This window comes from Humulus lupulus, chromosome 8 (assembly GCF_963169125.1).
Source record: "Humulus lupulus chromosome 8, drHumLupu1.1, whole genome shotgun sequence".
NCBI classification, from domain to species: domain Eukaryota; kingdom Viridiplantae; phylum Streptophyta; class Magnoliopsida; order Rosales; family Cannabaceae; genus Humulus; species Humulus lupulus.
Window position 1 is genome coordinate 61,048,661 of NC_084800.1, and position 20,372 is coordinate 61,069,032.

The following is a 20,372-nucleotide window of genomic DNA, read 5'->3' on the forward strand; positions in this document are numbered from 1 at the left end:
AAAAAAACGAGATGGTATTTGTTTAAGCAAATATTTTATGAAATTATTGTTAGACTTTTATTTGGGCTTACATTATTTATTTTAATGTTTTATAAAAGAGAAAATTACATTTTATATGAGATTTTAAATAAAGTGTGCAAAAATAAGGTTTTTTTTTCAAAAATTAGATTTTTTTTTCAAAAAAAGTTAATCTATGGCATTTTTTAAGAATTTTTACTTTTATGGGTTTATTTTCCTATATTTTTGTATAAAAGTTGGTTTATGCCATAGTTTTACTTTTAATCAAGTTTTATTAATTTGGAAGTGTATGTTTGCAATTTGATTATTATTTTTTTAGCTTATTTGTTTTTTTATATTATTTTTATATTACTAATTTTATATTAAATTTTTCTTTGGTTGTTTTGCAATTTTTTTTTTTGTAATATGAATTGTTTTTAAAATTATTTTTTATTTATTATAAACATGTTTTTTTTTATAGATTGTACGTTTTTTTTCAAATCCTGGGTAAGGTAACCAGTTACTTGATTGATCTTTGACAGTTATGTAAAAAAAAATCCTAGAGCTAACCAGTTATCCTGAGAATAGTAATTTTCTGCCATAAGAGAGGTAACCAGTTACCTAAGAGTGGTGACGAGTTACTCATATTAAATATGAAAAAAAATATCAAATTTGAAGGAAAAAGTGGAAGAACACTTCATTAAAAAAGAAAGAAAAAGTAACTATGATTTAAGTAACATATGTAACCAGTTATCATAAAGAAACCATAAATACACACACACCAGAACGTGAAGGTAACCAGTTACTCCCATAAATATACACACAAAGAACGTGAAGGTAACCAGTTACCCATTCACGTTTTCATATTTTTATTTGTTTTCTTTCCAAGTTTTGGTATTCCTATAAGTGTTACAGTAAAAAGAAAATGTTGAAAAATTTTGATTTGAATTTTTTTTACATATAATGGAAAAAACTAGAAAAAAATTACAATAATAAAAGATAATAAATAAAAAATAGTAAAATAATTATGTAATGTTAAAATATGTGTGAAAAAAATGAAAATGGAATGAGAAAAGAATAAGTACAAAAATGAAAAAAAAAATAGATCAATAAATAAAAATGAAAAAAAGAAAAAGAAAAATAATAATGGAAAAATGAAAAGAAAAAAATATGAATGAAAAAATTGGTAGAAAAAAATGAAAAATGGAAGAAGAAAAATAGCTCATGTGTGTGAAAAAAGAAAAAAAAAATAGACGGAGAAAATAATAAATACCAAAATGAAGAAAAAATAGAATGAAAAAAAAACAATACAAGTAAAAGAAAAAAAATAGATAAATGAATAAAAATGAAAAGAAGAAGAAGAATGGAAAGATGGAAAGAAAAAAAAAAGAATTGTGGAAAAAATTGGTAGAAAAAAAAAAAGAAAAAAAAAGTAAGAAAAAATAACTGAAAAAATAATAAAAAAATGAAGGAAAAAATTAAAAATTAAATAAAATTACCTTCAAAATAAAATAAAAACATGACTATGATAAAAAAAATGTGTCATTTTCATATTTTAGTTAGCTACTAATTGTGTTTCTCATACTTTAACTTTTTCTTTAATAAATTTCCCCATACAATTAAGAAAAGTATAATTCTCATATTTTTGCACATTGATGGTATAAAAGCCATATTTTTTAAAATTTCCCTTTATAAAATATGGGTTGATAAATAGTTTTTTGCTGATCTAGCCCATTTAATTTTAGTGATCTCTTGTTTATGAGCTTAGTATGTACTATGTATAGTAGTCTAGTTGAGACAGAAGTGTGAGCTTTCTAGTTAACTGAAGCCTTTGATGAGGAGGTTCAGTCCAACTAGGTTAATATAAGCTAAGTTTCCTCCCTAACTTTATACATACGAATAGTCTCATCGCTATTGTATAGTCTAATAATATGCTTCAGAAATAGAGATCCGAGGAAGGAAAGCTTAGTTGGTTAGTATTGCACTAACAATTCACGTTTTCTCCATGGCTGAATTAGGTATGTTTACTATATTCTTTAATTGTTTATTGTGTTCTAAGTTGTATGCAAAATTATTGATAAGATGTTGTATGAATATCTAACATGTGGTATCAGATTGTCAATTGTATACGATTTAGGACCTATAATTTTTTTTGTTTAACCTAAATTGAGATTAATCATTGATAAACCCCAAGTAATTTTCGTTATTATTTTATGTCCGAAATTTTTATAGTTAGATCCTAAAATATTAGGGCTTTTGTTTATCTCGAAATTACCTTCCTGTTCATATATTATATGATTAATTTCGTTACATGAAGAATTTTATATTTAAAATTTTAGGGTTTTTTCATAAATTTCGAAATTGCAAAATTGATATATCTCAATTTAATGGTTATTTTTCCGAATTCAATTATTGCATGTATTCATTATTTCTTGTGGAAGATATACCATGCTTCAATTTTGTATAGATTCAACCATTACACATACTTTTATCCGAATTTTTCATGCATTTTTTTCCGCATATAATCTCTAAGATCTACACTTAGTTTCTTATTTTTACTCCATATAAACCCCATAAATCAATTGTTCTTGATCCTCCGACGAAAACCCCTAATTAAATGCTCAAAAAACACCATTTTTCTATCTGGAAATCCGGCGGACCCGACCGGGTCGCACGACCCATTTCACAGAAGCTAGAGGTTGAAGACAGCCACTTCCAACAACACCCACTCGCGGCAGGCGGCGCGTGCAGCGTCTTCCGGCGTCATTTTTTTTTCCAACATTAATATAATTTAATTTCTTAATTTTACATTATTTTTATTTAATTTTTTAAAATGTTAAAATAATTATTATGGAATTAATCTCATTTCCGCTGTCATAAAAAAATAATAAATAATTTATAATGTTTTTTCAAAAATTTTGAATTACAGAAAAATATTTGGATATTTGTTCGTTCCTTTGAATATACTCACTCTCTGGAACAACTAATTTTTTTGTATATACTCTCCGCTACAACAATATGAGATGATTTTCATTAAAATATATATATGTATATTCTTTGTTGTTTTAAAGTGACCAACTTGATTATTTGATGACTAAATAATGTGTTTGTTTAACGCCCAAATCGTGACAACCACTAAGCGGTGGTTGTAGTATAATCGGGCGGTCGATCCACAAGGAGGTAACCTAAAATCAAAAGATTAGTAGAAAATAACACAAAAAATTAGTAACAAGAAATAAATAAAAAAATGGAAATGAAAAGAGATTTGAGATTTTAGTGTTGTCTTTATGATGAAATGATAAAATGAGATAAGTGAAATAAATGTAAGATGTAATCAAGAGTTTGAGAAATAGAAAGGTTTCAAGAATCATTCATATGCTTGTTTAGTTACTTGGTTACTTGATTTACAAAAATACACAAGTAAATAGTTCACATCCCAACATTTACTTGGAAAATGTAACATTAAAGTCCATATTATTTTCTAACAAAAGTTCATTTGAGTTATAAAGTTCTTTGCTTTAAAAGCACAATGTTAATCTTATGAAAAATCTAAAAATGACAAAATACCCAAGGGCAATAATGCAATAAAAGATTAGACATAAAATTATGTATCAATATTACTTTTACTAATTAGAAGCACATAGAAAGAGCAAAACTAATCATATATACTATTAGCATAAGTAAATAAAGATAACAAAATAGAGATGGAGATGAAAGAACATAGTAAATCAAAGTAGCAAAATAACATCACTAGCATATGGAATCATCCCTAACCTTCCTAGGAAGATTAGGCCATTATGCTCATGATTCTCACAAAATTCTAAGAAGAAAATATGAGAAGAAAGTGAGTAGAAATTTTGCTATAGTTTCTGTTATACCCAGATTTCGAGCCATAGTAAATATGACCTCGAAAGCTGAGTTCGCAGCAAATGGTCTCGTGAGGATTAGAGTGATCTAGGATTGTAAGTCGAGCCTGTAAAGTATGATATATGATCTCGAATGCGGTGATCTCGAAATGATTTCGATCTCGAAAGGTAGCTCCGAGAACACCTTCATCTTCAGGAACTTCGGAGCATGGGTCTTGAGCTCGATATCCCATCTCGAAAGCAACGTTAGCTCGGGAGATGTCAGTGGCTCGCACAATGACATGAAACCTGAAATGCTGAAGCCTCGAAGATACGCTATAACCACCTTGAATATCTACAAGTATTATAACTATGAGATGTAACCCTCATTAATTGATGTAAATCCCCAAGAATTGTGGATTATTATTTATTCAGTTATACGCCCCCTGATCTTTGGGGGACGTTTCCTTTTATATCTGATTATTGGCATTTAAAGCCATTTATTTTTATTCACAAAAGAGTAACTACCCAAAATATGTGGGATAGTATTCTGCATCCTTCTCTATAAATAGAGAAGCCATGCACCATTGTAAAGGACCGAAATTCTGATCCTTGAGAGAAAACTCTGTAGAATTCATGCTAAAGAATTGTTCAGAGATAATCTTGAGGTTAATAACAGAGATTCGTGGACTAGGCAGATTTAACTGCTGAACCACGTAAAAAACCGTGTGTTTGATTCGTTTGTTTCTTTTGGCCATTGTCTTTAATTGTTTACGTGCTCTCTTCTTTTATCTGTTGGCGAAAAACGGCGTCAACAATTTCTTTACTCTAAAAATTACCTACCTATTATGAAGAAAGAGGTCCTATTTATAGATGGAGAAAATGACTAAAAAGAAATTAAACAAAAAAATGGGGTTTACAAAATAAATCTGAAATATTAATAATAAAATATGGTTTTGAAAAATCAAATCTTATTATTAATATTAACCTAGCTATTTTGGTGTATGGTCAAAATGCTCTTTTTCAAATACACCAAAAAAAGATGAGCTTTAAAGCTCAAAATGACAATTTTGCAAGGCCCAATACCCACAAAATATGGGTTGAAGGTGGCTGGTGGCAGAGGTGGGTTTTGACCCATTTCCAGCCAATGAGGAGGTGACACGTAGGCGGGCTGCTGAGCTGAATTGGGCCTTGAGGATTACATTGGGGTGCTGGGCGTGAGAGGCTGCTATACTTGGAGGAGACGCTGGGCCTTTAGGCTTGGCAGTCACGTTGGAGCAACTGAATTGATGGAGAGAAGCTGAATTGATGGAGTGAAGCTGAATTGATGGGCGTTGCTGAAGATGCTACGTGGCGCGAGGAGGTTGGCTGGCTGGGAGAGTTGCTGGGACGCGTGTCGCGAGGAGAGCACGCCACTTGGCAGCTGGGGGAGAGAGGAAGGAAGAGCTGGGCCTTTGGTTTGGGCCTTCGGGACTGGGCCAAATTCCTCAAAAATGCCACTTACTTCATTTTCTTTTTCAGTTTTAACCATTCTTTGTTTTCTCTTTTTATTAATGTCCAAATGCAATTTATTTCCTGAAAATTAAACACAAATTAAATTTAAAATTAATATTTTCAATTGTAAAATATATTACAATAAATTCATAAAAATATTAATTAAAACTTAATTTATTTTACACTTTAAAACCAATAAATTTGCATTTTTGAGCACTAATCAGTGTTATGGTGGGACACATTGTTTTGATCATTCATTCATTTAATGAATAATAATTTTTAATTTTTTGGGAATTTGATTGAAAATGTTATAATTATTATCATCAAAGTGATTTAATTATATTATTTTTCAATGATTGTTTTATCGCCAAATATCATCAATTTGTAGAAAATATTTTTCTTGAATAATTGATATGTATAATTACTTACCCAAAGGAGGTAATTATATATATTAATTAATGTCTCATGTAGTTGTTGATTATAATGCATGTTTAAAATTATTTGCCCAATGGTAATAATTTTTTATGTGTATTTTGTTTGGTTTGAATTAATATATATGCTTTAAGAATTTATTTGCCCAAAGGTAATAAATTTTTAATTTATATATATATATTTTATTTAACTTCGTGGAAATAGATTATATATGTGTTATATTCTCACCCCAAAGGGGAGTTTCTCATGACCATCTTGACTATATTTATATATTTTATTGATATGCTCATAGTTTAATCAAGTTTTGTCATTTTCTTTTTATCTTGTAGTTTCTTTTTTTGTGAAAAACAACAATGCTTCAATTCAAATTCAAACTGGGTCCAACCACTACAACGAAATGCAATATTACCGGCAGAGGATTCCATTGGTAATAATAGACTATTCCGCCGGTAATGGGTATTACCGACGGGTGTCCGCCGGTAATGCTCCGCCGGTAATTAGTGGTATTACTGGCGGACTGACACCCCGTCGATATTCTATTAATACCGGCGGATTAATAGAGGCAAGACTCCGCCGGTGTAAAATAACGCTCAACCTCGTTTACCACATTTAATACCAGCATATCTCACCTCTATTAATCCGCCGTTAATAAATTAATAATATTAAAATATAATAATTCATTTGATTTTATTTCATAATAAATATACATATAATATTTATTTAAAGATAATAATATTTAACATAAATTAAAATTAGTAACATAATTAATATTCATCAAACAAAAATAGCATTATTATTAATCATAAAATTAACATAATAAAAAGATCAATTGTCTTATTTTAATTACATATAAACTAATTATAAAATAAACATAATAAAATGTCAATTGTCTTAATTTAATTAAAAAACGTAAACTAATTATTATTGTTTGGATCGGGTCAACCAGGTGTAAAATATTCATTAACATTCAGGTCAATATCTTGATCACCAATGTTAGGGCGCGACTATGGTGGTGAAGCAAACTGTGGTGCTGGTGGCGGAGGGTAATATGCTTGTGGAGAGTGATGCTGCGAAGATGATCCAAATTGTCGAGTATATGGTCACGCCGAGGGAGACTGATGCAATAAACTCTCAAACTGATCATACCTCTGTTGCTACGACGAACTCACAAATTGACCATATATCTGCTGCGGTAGCTGCTGCTGCGATGAATCCCCAAAGTCACGACGCCTAGGATGTGACGTCTGAGATCTTGCAGGGACGTCGGGGTAATAAAAAGGAAGGGACTGGGAGGAGCGTCCATACATGTACTGAAATTGTTGTGATGTACCTCTATACATGTTAGGAGAATTCAGTTGAGGTGGATGAAAATGTTGTTCTTGTTGTGGCATCGACCAAGGAGGTGGACTTTGAAAAGATATACCACCTTCAGGTTGTGATGGTAAATACCGTTGCAGAAGGCTGTCAAACCGCGACTCAGTTTTTGAACTGGTATGATGAGGATTACCAAATGGACCTTGTTGAGATCTCAACATCCGGATCTCTTCACGCATTGACTTCATCATCTCCGCCATAGTAGCCATGTCTTCTTGAGGCGTATAAGCAGGTTGGGCTTGTGACTGACTTTGACTTGTGGAGCTGGAAGCTGATTTTTTCCCTTTGCCTTTGCTGTAACCCACTCCTCTTTGAAAGTTAGACCTCTCCCTAAGTACTTTACTCATAATCTTGTATTGATCGATCGACGAGGAATCAGGAGCACATCCAGTTTCAGATCCCTCCGTCGGTCCTTGAGACTAGCTTTGAAGTCGTTCCCCCTTTCAATCACAAGCATACCAAGACAGAAAAAATAAATTAACTTCTAATTAAATATTAATTAATTTTTTTTAATAAGTTCAATTAATTATAATAATACTAATTAACTAAATTAAATAATATTCATTACAATTCTCATTAAATTAATCATTATTAATTTTCAAAACTTTTATTAAATAAAATTATCAATTTCTATATTTAAATAATTTAATACTAGTTAATATTAGATAATAATATTTAATAAAAAAATTAATAATTTTTCTTAAAATAATTTATTATTTATTACTAAATTTTCAAACTTTTATTAAATTAAATTAAATTATTTAGTTAGATAATGTTATATCAAACTTTTATTATTTATTTGATAATAATTTTACAAATAAATTATTATTTAACTTTTACACAATTTTTTTTTAAATAATTGGATAAATTTTATTAATCTTTTCATTCATTATTTTATAACTAGAACAACAAACAAACCTAGAATAACTATAACAACTAAATATGTATTAAAAGGCCAAAGAATGCTTCTAAGGTTAGAAGTTTCCTTGGATTGGCAGGTTATTATAGGTGTTTCATGGAAGGGTTCTCAAAGATTACTACTGCATTGACCGAGCTGACACGCAAGAATAAAAAATTTGTGTGGTCAGACAAGTGTGAGAACAACTTTTAGGAACTGAAGCAGAGATTGATTATAGTTCCGATTCTGAGTCTTCCAACAGATCAGGATAAGTTTGTGATTTACTGCGATGCTTCACATCAATGTTTGGGCTGTGTTCTGATGCAGTTAGAAAGGGTAATTGCTTATGCCTCACGACAGTTGAAGGAGTATGAAAAGAGATATCCCACTCATGATTTAGAGTTGGCGGCTTTGGTCTTTGCTTTAAAGGTATGGAGGCATTATCTTTATGGGGAGAAGTGTGAGATCTATACAGACCACAAGAGCCTAAAATACTTCTTCACACAGAAAGACCTGAATGTGAGACAAAGGTGTTGACTGGAGTTAGTAAAAGATTATGATTGTGAGTGTAACGCCCTGGTTACCCCAGAACAGTTACAGTGAACGGTGAACCGGATATTTGACTCATTGCCTGAGTCCTTTGGTTAAAAACGTGTTCTAAGTGCTATTAATAGTTGAGGTGAAAACCAGTAAAAAGGAAAGGATATGTTTTATTTGATACACAAAACTGTTCATGGGCCCACAAGAACATTTACAAGTTATTTACAACTCAAAAAGGTCATTAATGTTCCAAAATTTCAAACCCCGCCGACCTAAGCGGCAAAAATAGGGTAAACCCCCTAGTTCCTCTGAGAACTCCTTGGTCGTGGTGGTCAAGCGGCCGCATATGTACACATCACCACCTAAGCTCTCCACTCAAGGCTGGGTGAGCTTTTCTTTCCCTTTACCTGCACCACATAGCACCCATGAGCCAAAGCCCAGCAAGATAACATAACATTATATGTAAACATCATCAAATGATTATCATTATAATCACACTGAGCTCAAAGCTTTCAAACAAATGAGTGAATATCACTTGAGGTTCTGGTAAACCATACTGAGTGACTAACAAGCAAGTCACTAGTTCAAATGGAAGAGTGGCTGCTAGGTAAGCCACTAGCCTTCAACAGGTTCTGGTAAACCATACTGAGTGATTGACAAGCAAGTCACTAATTCAAATGGAAGAGTGGCTGCTAGGTAAGCCACTAGCCTTCAAGCGCTCATAATATTCATCAAACTTGAGGTCGGTCCGACATTAATGCTCTTTGAGTCATTCAATGCATAAAGTCGATTAGATCTAATCTTTATTGGCTTACGTTGAACACGCTAAGGCCGTCCCGACTAATGAGTCAGCACAATGTGACTAGTGCCCAGTACCACTGCCGAACCTGACTAATGAGTCACAGCTTCACAGTCGATACTAGCACCTTTGCCAAATCTGACTAATGAGTCAGTACCATGCACAAGTGAGCAACATTTGCTAAGTATTCCATAATCAATTCATGTCCACATTTATACAACCAACATGCCTCATGAATAACCATGCATGTCACACTCGGGGTGCAGTTTTCTTACCTCAGATTCGAGCTAGAATGAACAAAAGAACGACCCTTGAGAACGGTTTAGCTTTTAGTCCTTTAGCGGTTACCTAATCATAACACATTATAGGATACCATCAATAACATAATAATCAAAGGTTCTTAAACCAATATCTAGCCTCTGAGAGATCAATCCAAACTAATCCAAGTAGTAGGGACACTCCCGAGGCCTAAAACTAGGTTCCCGGGGTCAAAACGAGCAAACAAGGCGAAAACTGGGCAAGGGCTGCGGCCCTAGCACCTTGGGCCGCGGCCCCCAGAGTTTCCTGAAGCAAGGGCCGCGGTGCCCAGCAGGCACAAAAAGCCCCACCTACTTCTTCAAGACAAGGGCGCGGCACCCCAAGAACAGGGCCGCGGCCCCCAACTCTGGGCCATTCCAAAACACGTTCTTAACACTCCAAAGCATCCAAAATCATACCTAAACATTCCCCAATCATCAAATCAAAGTTTCCAAGCTTCCCAATGCATCAAAACCCTCAAAACCCAAGGTTCAAATGAACTGAAAACTCAATAATTCGCAAAGTCCAATTCAAAGCTTAGAAACTCTAAAAACTCTAAACTTTAAACTTAGATTACCTTCGATTAGGTTGTTTTCTGTCAAATCCGTCGGTCAGGAAGCTTCTAATCTTTCCTAGGATCACTAGGCCTCGATCCTCGCTCGATTCCGACTCCTAGAACTCAAGATTTCTTCAATTATGCTTCGGGTGGCAAAAATGAACTAACGAAGGAGAGCGAGAGGTTTTCTAATCGTACGTTCTATCTGATAGCTACTTCAAGCTTAAGTAACCTCAAATAAAACCTAATGCTCGGGGTCCCGAAAACACCCTCGGGGACATTATAGTCAAAATTTCCAGAATTTCACCCTGATCTCAAATATTCCCAATTTATCATCAAATAAACATTTCTTTATCCCAAAATTGACCCCGTTATGACAAAATCGCTAATCCACTAAAAATGACCGTCTCATGCCGAATAGCTCGAATATATCTCCATAATGATGGAATCTAATTCACAAATTACATCATGCACCCAAATACGCAAATTTACCCTCAATGGGCCAAATTATCAAAACAACATAATATTTCAAATGTGGACCCACATGCATGCATATATCATCATATTATAATATAATTCACATAAACATGCATATATTCATTTAATGGTGTAATTAAACAATTACGGCCCTCCCGGCCTACTAAACCACCACTAAACCATATCGAAGAATTCGGGGCCTTACAGTGAGATTTTGTATCACCTAGGAAAAGCCAACACGATAGCTGATGCTTTAAGCCGGAAGGGTCCGGGACAGATTTATAGTGCGAGGCTGATAGCCAGAGAGTTAGCTTATGATATGACCAGAGCTGGTATAGAGTTGCTGGTGGGCCAATTGGCCAATATTACGCTACAGTCTACACTGTTGGAAATGATCAAAGAGGGTCAGTTGAGTGATCCACAGTTGATCAAGATCAGAGAGGATGTTTTGGCTGGAGCTTCCAGAGATCATACAGTGTCTGATTTGGGCCTGTTGAGATACAATGGGCGGATATGTGTTCCGTTAGACACTACTATGAGGTGAGATATTTTGGATGAATCTCATACTACACCTTACTCTTTGCATCCAGGCACCACGAAGATGTATCGGGATGTGAGATCGTTGTATTGGTGGCCGAGGATGAAGATGGATGTAGTGGAATATGTGGCTAAGTGCTTGACTTGTCAACAAGTCAAGGTTGAGCATCAGAGGCCAGCAGGGTTATTACAGCCTCTAGATATCCCAGAGTGGAAATGGGAGGACATCACGATGGATTTGGTGGTGGAATTTCCCAGGACTGTTGGTCAGCATAATTCTATCTGGGTTATAGTGGATCGTTATACCAAGTCAGCTCACTTCTTGCCAGTGAGGACTACATATACAGTTGATCAGTATGCATATCTCTATGTGAGAGAGATCGTGCGCCTCCATGGAGCGTAAAGGTCGATTGTGCTAGATCTAGACCCTACCTTTACTTCCAGTTCTGGGGGAGTCTATAGAAAGCCATGGGAACATAGTTGGAGTTCGTAACTGCTTATCATCCTCATACAGATGGGCAATCTGAGAGGACGTTCCAGATAATAGAAGACATGCTGCGAGCATGTGTGCTGGACTTTGGTGGATCTTGGAGTAAGTATCTACCTTTGATAGAGTTCTCCTACAACAACAGTTATCCATCTACCATTGGAGTTGCACCTTATGAGATGCTGTATGGTAGGAAATTCAGATCTCTCATTCATTGGGAGGAGACAGGTGAAAGAAGATACTTGGGTCCTGAGGCAGTGCAGAGGACCGGTGAGGCTATTGAGAAGATTAGAGCTCGAATGCTCGCTTCTTAGAGTAGACAGAAGAGCTGTGCATATCCCAAGCGCAGGAACGTGGAGTTCCAAGTGGGAGACTATGTCTTCCTTAGAGTCTCACCATGGAAAGAGGTGAGAAGGTTTGGGAAGAAGGGCAAGCTGAGGCCTAGATTTGTAGGTCCATTTGAGATCCTGGAGATGATTGGTCAAGTGGCTTACAGATTGGCTTTGCCTCCAGCTTTGTCAGTTGTGCATAATGTATTCCATGTTTCAGCTCTTCGGAGGTATGTTTCTGATGTGAGCCATATTTTGAGTTATGAAGATCTGGAGCTTGAGCCAGATCTCTCCTTTGAGGAGCAGCCTGTTCAGATACTTTATAGAAAAGATAAGGTCCTCAGGAATAAGACAATACCTTTGGTTAAGGTATTGTGGAGGAACAACAAGGTCGAGGAAGCGACCTGGGAGCTGGAGTCCGATATGCAAAGTCAATATCCTGAGCTGTTCAGGTAAATTTCGAGGACGAAATTTATGTAAGGAAGGGATAGTTGTAATGCCCCGAATTCTCCGATGTGGTTTAATGGCGGGAATAGTAGGCCGGGAGGGCCATACTTGTTTACTTATGCCATTAAATGATAATATGCATGTATATGTGAATTATATTATAATATAATGTTAAATGTATGCATGTGAGTCCACATTTTAATTACAGGGGTGTGGTGGTAATTTGGCCCATTGAGGGTATAATTGTATATTTGTATGCATGTCGATGATATGTGTTGAGTCCACATTATAATGTGGGTTCGTTCGAGCTATTCGGCATGAGACGATCTTGGAATATTGATTAGCAGTTTAATCACAACAGGTTTAAGTGCGGGGCTCGGGATGAGTCTCGGGGTGATTTTAATGATTAGAGTGTGTACGCCCTGATTTTCCCACGGGCTGATTAGCGAGCTAAGTTGCGGCCAGGATCATGATTATCTCATGGACATCCCTCAAAACCGGAGCTGCCGTCATAAGGTCGTACCTCCTTAGCTCGAGGCAACCCAAGGGTTTGTCAAGATTGCCCGAGACTTGAGTCCGGACTCTGGAGGCCGAAGGTCGAGTTAAGTATCCAGTTCGTGGCACGAGCTGGATATGGAGCTATGACCCTTTGTAAAGTCAACACACGCAAGGTAAACGTGCATATATCAGAGTGCACGTGTCTGATATGCCCCTGACTTCTCGAACACGCAGCAGGAACGTGCGTATTCAGACACCCACGACTGGGTTAGGCCGTGCAGCCCATTATCTCCTTACCTATTGATTTGACCACACTTATGTGTTAGGCTTAGGAATTAATCATGAATGTCACCGAGTTAATATGATAGGTAAAAATGTGACAGTCAGAATCCCGTGATCCGTAAGGGGAAAGACCGAGTAAGCTGTGCAATCCCACACCGCCTGGGGAAGGACAAGTGTAATGATTCTAAGACTGTGTAGGTATGGGACTACACAGTTGAAGAGGGCTTAAATGGATTGATGGGTACTACCTATATCAGGAAGGTGCATCTTCTTTTCGGTAGCCCATCTCTTGAGAACTCCATGGTTAAGCGTGCTTAGCCTGGAGTAATCTAGGGATGGGTGACCTCCTGGGAAGTTTTCCCAGGAAGTGTGCGAGTGAGGACAAAGCACGCTGGAAAGACTTGTCTTGGTTTGTAGGGCCAGTCGTCATTCCAGAAAGCAGCCATAGTGATGTGGGGCGCCACATAATGGTATCAGAGCCTTGACCCAGCCGGAAGTGTGGCCGACGGGGACGTCGGGCCCGTAAGGGGGGGTGATTGTGACAGTCAGAATCTCGTGATCCGTAAGGAGAAAGACCGGGTAAGCTGTGCAATCCCACACCGCCTGGGGAAGGACAAGTGTAATGATTCTAAGACTGTGTAGGTATGGGACTACACAGTTGAAGAGGGCTTAAATGGATTGATGGGTACTACCTATATCGGGAAGGTGCATCTTCTTTTCGGTAGCCCATCTCTTGAGAACTCCATGATTAAGCGTGCTTGGCCTGGAGTAATCTAGGGATGGGTGACCTCTTGGGAAGTTTTCCCAGGAAGTGTGCGAGTGAGGACAAAGCACGCTGGAAAGACTTGTCTTGGTTTGTAGGGCCAGTCGTCATTCCAGAAAGCAGCCATAGTGATGTGGGGCGTCACAAAAAAGGTCACGGGATGACCTTCTTACCAACTCCCAGGTGCCTTCTCCTATAAATATGGAGACCCTGGGAATTGATAGGGGTTGGATTATCTCTTGTAAGAAATGTCCTGTAATCATATACCCAGAATAGAGCAATAATATTGACTAGTGGAGTAGAAGGATTTTAACCTTTGAACCACTTAAAAACCGTGTCTTGAGTCACCTTTCCATTTTCTAAGATCATATATCTATTTCGGTTCATTATCATCACTAATCCCTTTCTCTTCGTTTCTTAATTACCTGTTGGCGAAAAACCGCGTCAACAGTTTGGTGCTTTCATTGAGAGCAAGTCCGATTCAGTGCTGTCACAAACATCCAACTATGGTGACAACTCGATCCAGGCACGGTAACGAGACAGAGCAGCATGATGGGCAGGAGGCTCATCATACCGCCACCCCTGGTGAACAAGTTCCTGAAGTCCAGCAGCGGCCAGGAAAGCAGCCGGCGGGCCAAGACGACACCGAAGTTCGGCGCCTCGGCCGCCTAACCCGAACCCATGTTATTACACTGCGGTGGAAATGGAGAATGCTCAGCTGAGGAGCCAACTAGCAATAGCTAGTCAGCAGATCAAGGATGTGCTGGCTCGACTACCCGCTCTCACAACCGACGTTAACGTCGGAGAGAGGCAAGGCGAGGCTTCTAAGTCTCGCCGGGGTAATCGGTCCAGGCGTAGCCGTTCAGACAGACTTCTGACGCCCAACTCCACTCCTTCATCACACCATCGAGAGGCAGACTTCAGAGGAATGCCTAGAGCCGAACAACAGCAATACAGCCATTCGGTCAGAACATCGACTCCTAGCTCCCAACCATCCTCGAGCGCGCCCAGGAGAGCTTGAGGAAATTCCCGAAGGAGATCCGGAGAGGGCTCACAGCATCAGCCCGTCCCCAACAACCGTCCTGCGCCTCGTCCAGATCATCAGGCGCGGGACCAGCAGGTTGGCAGGGCCGAAAGGCCCCCACCAAACTTGATCCGTCCTGACGGAACTAGGATTGCCTCTCCAGTCAGGCATCCTCCTTCTCCAATTAGATATCCGTCTCCTCCTCGGCCCGTCCAAGACATCCCAGCCTATGGGAGTAGTAGAAGAAACCCGCCATCAGCTGGACCTTCCCGGCGTAGTAGGGCGCCAAGGGAAATATCAGATCCTCACCACCAAAGGCGGACTCCAAGCCTATCCAGCAGGAGCCACTGAACCGGCAGTCGCTGGAGTGATCTCTCTGGGGGAGACCTGCGTCAGCGTTTAAGTTCGGCACAAAGTCATCAAACCACCCAGGGAGGCAACCTGCGAGATCGCCTCAACTCTCATAGAGGGGAACAAGCGGGAGGAGATGGCCATGCTCGCTCAGGGGGGGGGGGCTCTGTCCGAAGTACGTAAGAGAGGGAATGTCCCAAATAACTTATCTCAAGATAGGAGGGGCAATAACCCACCAAATATATACAATGGATCCGGAGCTGTTGAACAGCCCCGGAATAACCAAGGACATCAGGACCAAACCCTCGAGCGCCTGACTCAGATGGAGGAGCTGATGAGGAAGCTCCTGTCAGAAAAAGAAAAAGACGAATATGATTCAGGGGACGAGATGGAACTCTTCGCCCCCAGTATAGCAGCAACGGCGTACCCATCTGGTTTCTGTATGCCTCACTTGTCAAAGTTCAATGGGGACAGAGACCCATCGGACCATCTAGGGATGTTCAACACCCTGATGATGGCCCATAACATTGGCCCCGAGCTGAGATGTTTAATCTTCCCTTCCACACTGACTGGACCTGCCAGGCAGTGGTTCAAGCAAAGTAAAAGACAGTCAATCAGTTCCTGGAAGACCTTCTCAGCTGACTTCAAAAGGGCATTCCGAGCCTCCCAGGCCGCGCCCGTGTTCAGGTCAACTCCCTGGCTAACGTGAGGCAGCAGCCTGGTGAGACTCTGAAGGCCTACCTGAGCAGATTCGCGAACATTGCTGCTCGAGCTAGAGACGCGGATGATAGCTCCAAGCTCATGGACATGAGAACTGGAATCCTCGTCGGAGGAGACCTCTAGAAGGATATACAAAGGAAGGGAGTCAGCTCGGTTAACGAATTCCTTAACAGGGCCCAAGAATGGATAAACTTGGAAGAAGCCGAAGCTTCAGCTGCGGGAACCAGCCAGGTCCCCGAGCAGCCCGCTGGAGTGGGGACGGAGGTCGTGGCAGCGACCCAAAACGTCACACAGAACAACCAGCCCGGTGGAGGCAAAAGAAAGGGAAATGGCGAAAACAGTCCGCACGGCCAGAAGAAAAATAAGTCCATAGACAAGTTTAAGCCCGTCTTCGCGACTTATACCGAGCTCACCCAGTCTAGGGAGAATATCTTCCTAGCCAACTCTACTCGAGTCGCCTGGAAGAGGCTGGAGCCATTAAAGCACCACAAGGGGAAGAGAGACACTTCCAAGTTTGGCCGTTTTCATAACGATGCCGGCCACAATACCGACAATTGTAGGCATTTAAAAGATGAGATCGAGACTCTCATCCGAGCCGGCCCCTTGGCTCAATACACACAGAACAGGGTTCCAGCAAACCGACCAGCTCCGGAAGTCCCGACCATTCAGCCCGGGTCTCGAGTAGACCAGGATGTTCCTCCTCCTGTGGTAGGAGGAGAGATATCCACCATCTCTGGAGGTCCGCACATGGACGGCACGAGCAGAGGCGCCCAGAAGAGATACATGAACGAACTAAAGGCTCATAAAGGAGTGGAGTTCGCCCCAGAACAGCGCCAGTCAAAGCAGCAGCGATTGGAGAGGCAACCAATCATTTTTACGGAGGAAGATGAAGGCCATGTCCAGTTCCCTCACAATGATCCTCTGGTCGTAGCACTCCCGCTCGCCAACCGGAGAGTGAGGAGGGTGCTGATAGACAACGGGAGTTCGGTGAACCTCCTATTCTGGTCCACCTTAGAGAAGATGGGCTTGACTGTCGCCGAGCTAAAGGCTACCTCCATGATGTTGTATGGATTTTCGGGAGAAGGATCAGCAGCGATAGGGACGATCGAGCTGGTGATCACCCTAGGAGAAGGACCTCGGACAGTCTCCAAACTCCTCGAGTTCGTGGTCATTGACTGTTCCGCTGCCTACAACGCCATTTTGGGATGACCTACGCTCATGGCCTTCGAGGTCGTCACTTCAATTCGCCACCTCGCGATGAAATTCCCTACTTCCACGGGAATATGCACTATCCGTGGCGATTAACTAGCTGCCAGGGAATGCTACAACATTTCTATGAAGGGAAAATCTAAACTCGGGCAGCTGGCAATGGCCATTCAAGATGGTGAAGAGGAATCTCAAGAACCCTTAGCTGATCCTGAGATTGAAAAACCTCAAGGCGCCGAAGGGGAAAATGTCGTCTTAAGTGAGGATATTGACCCCCGAATAGGCGACGACAGATCCGAGCTCCAGGCAATTAAGGAGCTCGAAGAAGTGAACATTGATCCGCAGAATCCATCACGGATGGTCAAGCTCGGGAAAAACCTCTGTAGTGAGAGGAAGGCGGAGCTGACTAAGTTCCTGCGCAATAACATGGACGTGTTTGCCTGGTCCCATGAGGACATGGTGGGAATCAGCCCGAGTGTCATCATGCATACACTTCATCTGGATAAAAGCATTCCCGCCAAGTCCCAGAAACAAAGACGCCTAGGAACAGCTTGAGCTGAAGCCTTGAGGGAAGAGGTGACCCGGCTCAAGAAATGCGGCTTTATCCGTGAAGCCAAGTTTCCAATATGGGTCGCCAACCCCGTGCTAGTTCCAAAGCCTAACGGGAAATGGCGGACCTGCATCAACTTCTCCGACCTGAATAAAGCGTGCCCCAAGGATTGCTTTCCATTGCCCAGGATTGACCAGTTGGTGGATGCCACGGCAGGGCACGAGCTCATGTCCTTTATGGACGCGTACTCGGGCTACAATCAGATCGTGATGAACTCGGCGGACCAGGAACACACCAGCTTCATGACCCCGACTAACGTCTATTGTTACAAGGTCATGCCATTCGGGCTGAAGAATGCCGGAGCTACCTACCAAAGGTTAGTAAATAGAATGTTTGCCAACCAGATCGGGAAAAACATGGAAGTGTACGTTGATGACATGCTAGTCAAGTCAAAGACCGCCGATGACCATGTTTCTGACCTGGAAGAATGTTTTAAGATACTACGGGAGTATGGCATGAGGCTCAATCCACAGAAATGCACTTTTGGAGTCGCGTCGGGGAAATTCCTGGGGTTCATTGTCAACACTCGAGGAATCGAGGCAAACCCCGACAAGATCAGATCACTTCCTTCGCCCAGGTCGCGAAAAGATGTCCAAGGCCTGACAGGAAGAGTGGCAGCCCTCAACCGGTTTATTTCCAAGTCCACCGATAAGTGTTTGCCCTTCTACAACCTGCTCTGAGGAAACAAGAAGTTTGAATGGACAGTAGAGTGCGAAAGCGCATTCCTCGACCTGAAGGCACATCTAGCTGAGCCGCCTGTGCTATCCAAACCCAAGGCAAGAGAGCCTCTTTTTCTCTACCTGGCTGTCACTGAGGATGCAGCTAGTGCCGTATTGGTACGAGAAGAGGACCAAGTTCAGAAGCCAGTCTACTACATCAGCAAGAGACTTCTCGGGGCTAAATCCCGATACCCGCTGATGGAGAAATTGGCGTTCTGCCTTATCACGGCTTCGCGAAAGCTTAGGCCATACTTCCAGTCCCACTCGATTCACGTCATGACCGATCAACCTTTAAGGCAGGTTTTGCAAAAACCTGAAGCATCGGGGCGTTTGTTGAAATGGGCGATCGAACTCAGTCAGTTCGAGATTTTTTACACTCCACGAACTGCTATAAAAAGTCAGGCCCTAGCCGATTTCATGGCAGAGTGCACAGGATTCCAGGAGGATCCCGCAGAAAACTCACCCCAAATCATCTCGCCCCAGGCTTCGTGGAGGGTCTTTGTAGATGGTTCATCCAACGAGAACGGCTCCGGAGCTGGAATCATTTTGATATCCCCCGAGGGACATAGATTCCACTCGGTGCTGAGATTCAGATTAAAAGCCTCTAACAACAAGGCTGAATACGAAGCTTTACTGGCCGGGCTAAGGGTAGCCCAGGAGTTGAAGGCGAACTCCGTCCAGTGCTTCAGTGACTCCCAGCTCGTGGTAAGCCAGGTTCTGGGCGAATATCAAGCACGGGGACCCAGGATGGTCGCCTATCTGGCAAAGGTAAAATCTGAGCTGTCCGCGTTTGAGCGAGGCTCGATCAAACAGATACCTCGGGAGCAGAACGCTAACGCAGACGCTCTTGCCAAGCTCGCCACCTCTGAGGAAACGGAGACCTTGGGGCTAGTACCAGTCAAATTCTTGGAGAAACCAAGCGTAGAAGATGTCAGGACAGAGGTCGAGATGATCGATGCCAGATCGACCTAGATGACCCCCATCCTTGAGTATCTCGCCGAAGGCAAGCTGCCTAAAGGACGTAACGATGCACGGCGGGTCCTGTACCAAGCTCCTAGGTATACGATAGTCGATGGGGTGTTGTACCGACATGGGCACTCCCTACCTCTCCTCTGGTGTGTTCTTCCAGGCGAGGCAAAGGCCATCCTGCAGGAAGTGCACGAAGGATTTTGCGGAGACCACACTGGGGGAAAAGCTTGGCCTTAAAGGTCCTGAGGCAAGGATATTACTGGCCAACTCTGTCCAAAGACTCGATTTCATACGTGAAGAAGTGCGACAAGTGCCAGAGGTTCGCCGCAGTTTCCTGAGCTCCTCCAGTCGAGCTAAAGATGATCTCGTCCCCATGGCCGTTTTCCGTTTGAGGGATAGACTTGGTTGGTGCCCTCCCCACTGGAAAGGGCGGGGTTCGTTATGCCGTGGTAACCATCGACTACTTTACGAAGTGGGCTGAGGCAGAACCTTTGGCAACAATAACGTCCAAAAAAGTGCTCGACTTCGTGGTTAAGAACATTATCTGTCGATTCGGCCTGCCCAAGAAGATCGTTTCCGATAACGGCACTCAGTTCGACAGCGACCTGTTCACCGAATTTTGTGAAAGGTACGGAATTGTGAAAAGTTTCTCCTTCGTGGCCTATCCTCGGGCTAATGGCCAGGTCGAAGCTGTCAACAAGACCCTAAAGGCGAGCCTCAA